The following is a 7,451-nucleotide window of genomic DNA, read 5'->3' on the forward strand; positions in this document are numbered from 1 at the left end:
TAATCCTCTGTTCATAACAGAGTTTGAGAAGTAAATTAATTTGCTGGAGAATGTGATCATCAATCGATTGAATGTATGAGTGATCGTTGTTTGTATTGGGCAATTAGAATGGTATAAATTGATCTCTACAAGATAATGGCTTCGTTGTGGAGGTAACTCATATGTCTGAAGGTTGTATGCGTGAAAAAACAATTTGATTGTTGAATTGGTTTGTACCTATGCATGGTGGAGTAACGCTACAGGAAGAAAGCACAGTTATATAGTTCAATCGTGGAATGGGGAATATGGAATGGAATAATCAATTTGTGTTGTTGGCACATAAGTAAGCAAGCACAAGGGCTTAAAGGTCGATTTGCGGAAGTATGTGGTGAAGAAATCTTTTTAGATTTCATTGAAAGGAATTTAATTGACCATAGGGTCAATCTATTAGGAAATCGCTACTTGGAGAAGCAAACCTCAGCTAGTTAACAAAGAGCAACGATCTCTAGTTTTCAGAGGTTGATTATTATTCGAAGAAGGGTGATTTAAATCTCTATGTGAAGACAAAATACATTGAATAAGCCATGTCATTCCAAATTTTTGGAAGTGGAGATGTTCCAAAGTGACTTTGAGAATAAAAGTTAGTGGATAGTTGTTTATATAACTGCTAGGGTAAGGGTTTATGACTATAAGCTTGAGATTAAGATCATGGAGTTGTCAAACATGTTCATAAAAAGAAGTATATGTTCAATTGAAATTGAATAGAAAAGAGTTCCTATGAGAACAGTTCAGATTCATGATCAAAAGATCACAAAGCGAAGTCTTGACAAAGTCATTGCAAAATCATTTGGCAGCATAGGAAAAGAAGGTTTGAAATGGGCACTACATAATCTATGTATAGCATGAAACATTAAATAGTTTAAAGATTGTAGAGAGAAGATGTGAGCAGAGTATTGATGGCATAATGTGCCACTTAGATCAGGACAAAATTGACTATGAGAGCAAGCACCTGAAGGGTGCATCATTTGGTATCAGAGTAGAAGGAGATTCTGCGTGTAAGGGAAGAAAGGATCAAATTTTAAATCTGACATCCAACGGTGCACAGATAAAGCGTGACAGAAGATCTAAAGGTAATATGGTATGTTTTATTTATTTTAATTCTTGGTTGAGGATTGTGTTTGAAGATTTCAGATTGCAAACTGAAGGAGGAATATCTCAGCAAAAGAATAACAAGAAGAGTTGTAAGAGAAGAACCAGTTGTGTTCTAAAGACAGAGTGAATGAAAGACTCTGAAGGAATGTGGCAGTGAACCTGAAGAATTCCACTGAAGGTTGGATAGAGAGGACAAGAGTGTTCTCAAAAGGAAGTGAAATTGCAGAAGCCAAGGAGCAAAGGAGTTTCTCAATAGAGGTTCCAGAGATAGAGAACCAGTGTTACCAAAAGACCAAGCTCAAAGGAGAGAAGGCTTGGTGAGGTACTTGCAGCGGGTATGGAGACTTGCTGAGAAAGAGAGGCTTAGTGCAGTTCACAAGTGAACAGATGAAGTTCACAAAGGAGGGGAAGTCAATGATCATTGAAGGTCATTACAGAGGTTCAGAGGAAAGCCACAACAAGAGGAAATATGCCAAGGAAAAGGACACAGAGATGATGAGTCAAGAAGAGTTTGACAGAGAGAAAGTTGAGATAAATTTCTGTCTTGGGTTATTGATGGAAATGTTACAGATGAATAAGTAAGACCAAAGGTATATTTGGACTATGAAAAGGAAATTCAAATGGCATAGATTGCAAGTGAAGTGGGAGCATAGATTGAATGCTCAATTGAAGGAAGAACTACTCAGAATAAGTGAGTTTGGAGAAAGTCTTGGTATGTAGGCCAGAACATGCCCATTGATTTTTGAAAGTACTGAAGAGACAGAGGAAAATCCTACGGAGGATCTGGATCATATGAAGGATTCAGAGCAACAAGAAGAAGTGGAGAAGGATATCAAGAAACTAAGTGAAGTTCTTGAGGAGGCTCAGAAGAAGATCATTGAAGACTTTCTTAGTCATGTAGAGGACTTGGAACAGCAGGAAGATTTGATGATTGAATCATCAAATGAGACCATCAAGTCTTGTGGTTTTAAAACTGACAAGTTATGTGTGATTGCAGGTATTGCAGAAGACAAACCATCTTATGGAACTGTCTTGAGTGAGGCTGAAAGTTGCCAAGCAAAGTATGATGATGACTGTCTTTTAGATGAAGATCAAGTTGAGTTATTGCAGCAGAAGGAGTTCATAAATCACTTTCTTAGTGAAGGAAGTATCTTCAATGATGGGGAACCTGTTATTGGTAAGGATGAAGAGAATTTGGCTTTCTTAAGTGGCCAAAGGAAGACTGTTGGACAAACATCTAAAGCTGTCACAGAGATGGAGGATCAGAATTTTATTCTGATGAAGAATGAAGAAGTAGTGTCACCAAGAAATTGGACTTGTGACAAAGAAGAAGATAGTGAGGATTGTATAGAGTTTTTAGAAGAAATTCCAAGTGAGATGGAAGATTTGTGGCATGAGCTAAGTCTTTTGGAGAATAGACTAGAAAACTAGAGAATGAATATTCTGATTGTACAATTGAAATTGGACAAAGGTGATGCAAACATGTCTCATGCTAAAGAGGAATCAATCTTAGAACTGAAGGAAGCTGAACTGATTACTAGGATCAGTCAAAGAGCTTAAGGATGATTATTGAATGTTATAAAGGAAGAGGAAGAAATATATGCTGGAATTGATGAACAACATAATGATTTATCTGAGAGGAATAAAGTAGAAAGTGAGTTACTGGAAGAATCTGAGTATAAGGGATTGCAGTCATTGATAGGAAAGTGTCTCAAGTTTTGGATGAGAAAAAAACAAATACTAACTTACCAACTTATGTTATGTTTGTAGGTATGCATAGAAGTGTGTGTGAATATGTTATTGTAGTTAGGGAATTGGAAGACAATTTACTTTTTGAAAGTAAATTTGAAACTAAGAAACATCAATTAGATATTGCAGAGGGAGATATATTCAAGGATATTGAGGAAGTATGTGTGGAAGCAATATCTGGAGCAGCATTTGGAGATATTTTAAGAGAAAAAGCAGAAATTGAAGCAAGGAAAGCTGAAGAAAACAATCAATAGTTTAGAGATGAATGGATGAAGTGCAGTAGAGTACAGTGGCATAGTGAAGAAAATAAAAGTTGTTTGCAGCAACAGATTGAATTACAAGAAACCATAGATGAACTATGGAACGTAATGTAGATACCTAATGAGAGATACAATAGAATGCATAAGATAATCCACTATGAAGATGATTGAAAAGTGAAGAACAGAGAAGGTAGAGACAGTGGTTACAACATGAAGTGTGGAAGGCTGAAAGGTTGCATATGAAGAATGTTGAAGACAATGCAGCTAATGGACATCAACAAACTATAGTATGGGATCTTGGAGGGTTCAAGTGTCAAAGTATATGACCAGGAGGTCATATTTTTTTTTTCCTTGGGGAGTCTGATGCAGGGGCATCCTAGACTTCTAAGGAATTCAAAGGATGGTCATACCTAAGGTCTTGACAATTATTCCAAGGAGGAGTTTTAATCATGAAAATATTGTAATTATCATAGTTGATTTAGAAGATTCTAAATGTGATAGGTGTTAGTCCAGCATAAGTTATTTAGTCTAATGATGAAGTGTCAATGTAATCAATGAGTCATAAGGAAAAACCTAGATTGATGGAATGACTCGGAGTAGGTTGAGGAGATTTAGGAGTTGGTTACAAGAATGTAGGAGGTTGTTTGTTGAGTCATTAGATAGGATGAGGATAAATTCTATTTTGAGAAATAGTTACAGATATTTAGGTGTTAGCATTCGATTGAGACTCAAAATATTTAAATTGTGAGTCATTCAAGATAGAGTTAGAGTTTCTATATTAAAAAAGTTAATTATTAAAAGTTAGGGAATTAGTTGAAGTGACCAAAAATTGGTTGTGTATAAGTAGCAAAGAAAATCAGGAGAAAGGGGGAGGGGGTTCAATAGGAGGCTGGCTAAGCTTTGAGCCAGGCTTGAAAATCATGGAGATAGGCAATTTATTATTGTTTGTATAAAAGAGTATTAATGGAAGAAAGGTCAGTTAGTTTATGCCACAAACTATGTAAGTGATTTGTGTTGAATGAGTTTATGTAACATGTTCTTACAATATTTCGATTTCTTACTTTGTACATGATTTGATAACTAAATTGTGGATACTTTGAGGAAATTAATTGTATTGATTATGTATTGTAATTGGTTTTTGTGCATGCTTGAAAATGAATCCCAATCGATAGAAATAATGGTGATTCTGTGTGTATGTGTTTGGACTCTGTAGACAAGACAGAGTATGAGAGTAATCATATGGTAAAACATTTTGTGCGAATGTTGGAAGAATATTTCTTTGGATAAGTAGAGGGTGTGTATTGTTTGTGCGAGAAATAAAAAAACATCATCGATTTTCTTAAATGTTAATATCCATCAATGAACAATGGTTCGACGAAGTTGAACGCAATATCAGTGAGGGTTTTTGTGTAAGGTTTTGGTGAGGAAGAAATCGATTTGGAAAAAATGAATATTCCATGTTTGTGTGTTGATACCATTTAATCCTTTTGTTCATAAATAGAGCTTGAGAAGTAAATTGATTTCCTGGAGAATGTGATTATCAATCGATTGAATGTATGAGTGATCGTTGTTTGTATTGGATGATTAGAATGGTAGAAATTGATCTCTGCAAGATAATGGCTTCGTTGTGGAGGTAACTCATGTGTCTAGAGGTTGTATGTGTGAAAAATCAATTTGATTGTTGAATTGGTTTGTACCTATGCATGGTGGAGTAACGATACAGGAAGAAAGCACAGTTATATAGTTCAATTATGGAATGGGGAGTATGGAATGGAATAATCGATTTGTTGAGTTGGCATGTAGGAAAGAAAGCATAAGGGCTTAAAGGTTGATTTTTCAAAGTACGTGGTGAAGAAATATTTTCAGATTTCGTTGAAAGGAAGTTAATTGACAATAGGGTCAATCTAGTAGGAAATCGCTACTTGGAGAAGGAGACCTCAGCCAGTTAACCAAAAGAAGTGATCTATGGTTTTCAAAGGTTTATTATTATTCGAAGAAGGTTGGTTTAAATCTCTATGTGAAGACAAAAGACATTGAATGAACCATGTCACTCCAAATTTCCGGAAGTGTAGATGTTGCAAAGTGACTTTGAGAATCAAAGTTAGTGGATAGTTTCTTATATAACTGCTAGAGTAAGGGTTTATGACTATAAGCTTGAGATTAAGATCATGGATTTGTGAGACATTGTAATAAAAAGAAGGATAGGGAATTGAATAGCAAAGAGTTCCTATGAGAATAGTTCAGATTCATGATCAAAAGAGCACAAAGCAAAGTGTTGACAAAGTTTGTACAAAATCTTTTGGCAGCATAGGAAATTAAGGTTTGGAATGGGCAGTACATAATCTATGTGCAACATGACAACATTAAATAATTTAAAGATTATAGAAAGAAGATGTGAGCAGAGTATTGATGGCATAAAGTGCCACTTAGATCAAGACAAAACTGACTGTGAGAGCAAGCACCTAAAGGGTGCATCATTTAGTATTAGAGCAGAAGGAGATTCTACGTGTAAGGGAAGAAAGGATCAGATTTTAAATCTGACAGGCAGAACTGCATGGTGATAAAGTGTGATAGAAGGTCTGAAGGTAATATGGTATGTTTTATTTATTTTAACTCATGGTTGAGGATTTTGTTTGCAGATTTCAGGTTGCAAACTGAAGGACGAATATCTCATCAAAAGAATAATAAGAAGAGCTATCAGAGAAAAACCAATTGTGTTCTGAATATAAAGTGAAAGACTCTGAAAGAACGTGGTAGTGAACCTAAAGAATTCCACTGAAGGTTGGATAACGAGGACAAGAGTGTTCTTAGAAGGAAGTGAAATTGCAAATGCCAAGGAGAACAGGAGTTGCTCAATAGATGTTCCAAAGATAGAGCACCAGTGTTACGAAAACACTGAGCTCAAAGAAGAGAAGGCTTAGTGAGGTACTTGGAGCAGGTATGGAGACTTGCTGAGAAAGAGAGGCTTAGTGTAGTTCACAAGTGAACAGATGAAGTTCACAAAGGAGGGGAAGTCAATGATCATTAAAGGTCATTACAGAGGTTCAGAGGAAATCCACAGCAAGAGCAAATAGGTGAAGGAAAAGGAACCAAAGATGACGAGTCAAGAAGAGTTTGACATAGAGAAAGTTGAGATAAATTTCCATCTTGGGTTATTGATGGAAATGTTACAGATGAATAAGGAAGACCAGAGGTATGGTTGGACTATGAAAAGGAAAGTCAAATGGCATAGATTGCAAGTGAAGTGGGAGCATAGATTGAATGCTCAATTGAAGGAAGAGCTACTCAGAATAAGTGTGTGTGTGGAGAAAGTTTTGGTATGTAAACTAGAACATGGCCCATTGATTTCTGAAGGTACTGAAGAGACAAAGGACAATCCTATGGAGGATCTGAACCATATGAAGGATTTAGAGAAACAAGAAGTGGAGAACGATATCAAACAACCAAGTGAAGTGCTTGAGGAGGCTGAGAAGAAGAGCATTGAAACTTTCTAAGTCATGTAGAGGACATGGAACAACAAGATGATTTGATTATTCAATCATCAAATGAGACCATCAGGTCTTGTGGTTTTAAAATTAACAAGTTATGTATGATTGCAAATATTGTAGAAGATAAACCATCTTATGGAATTGTCTTGAGTGAGGCTGAAAGTTGCCAAGAAAATTATGATAAGGATTGTCTTTCAGATGAAGATCAAGTTGAGTTATTGTAGCAGAAGGAGTTCATGAATTCCTTTCTTGGTGAAGGAAGTATATTCATAATGGAGATGAGACAATTATTTCTTATGATGAGGAACCTGTTATTAGTAAGGACAAAGAGAAATTAGCTTTCTTAAGTGGCCAAAGGAATACTGTTGGATAGATATCTAAAGCTGTCACAGAGATGGAGGATCAAAATTTTATTATGATGAATAATGAAGAAGTAGTGTCACCAAGCAATTGGACTTGTGACAAAGAAGAAGATAGTGAGGATTGTATAGAGTTGTTGAAAGAAATTCCAAGTGAGATGGCAGATTTGTGGCATGAGCTAAGTCTTTTGGGTAATAGACTAGCAAACCAAAGAATGAATATTCTGATTATACAATTGAAACTAGATAAAGGTGAAGCAGACATGTCTCATGCTAAAAAGGAATCAATCTTAGAACTGAAGGAAGCTAAACTGATTACTAGGATCATTCAAAGAGTTGAAGGATGATTATTGAATGTTTTCTAGGAGGAGGAAGAAATATATGTTGGAATTGATGAACAACATAGTGATGTATCTGACAGGAATCAAGTAGAAAGTGAGTTACTGAAAGAATTTGAGTATGAG

Source organism: Pinus tabuliformis, chromosome 7 (genome assembly GCF_031772625.1).
Source record: "Pinus tabuliformis cultivar Carrire ecotype Pingquan chromosome 7, CPIR1, whole genome shotgun sequence".
Taxonomy (NCBI): Eukaryota; Viridiplantae; Streptophyta; class Pinopsida; order Pinales; family Pinaceae; genus Pinus; species Pinus tabuliformis.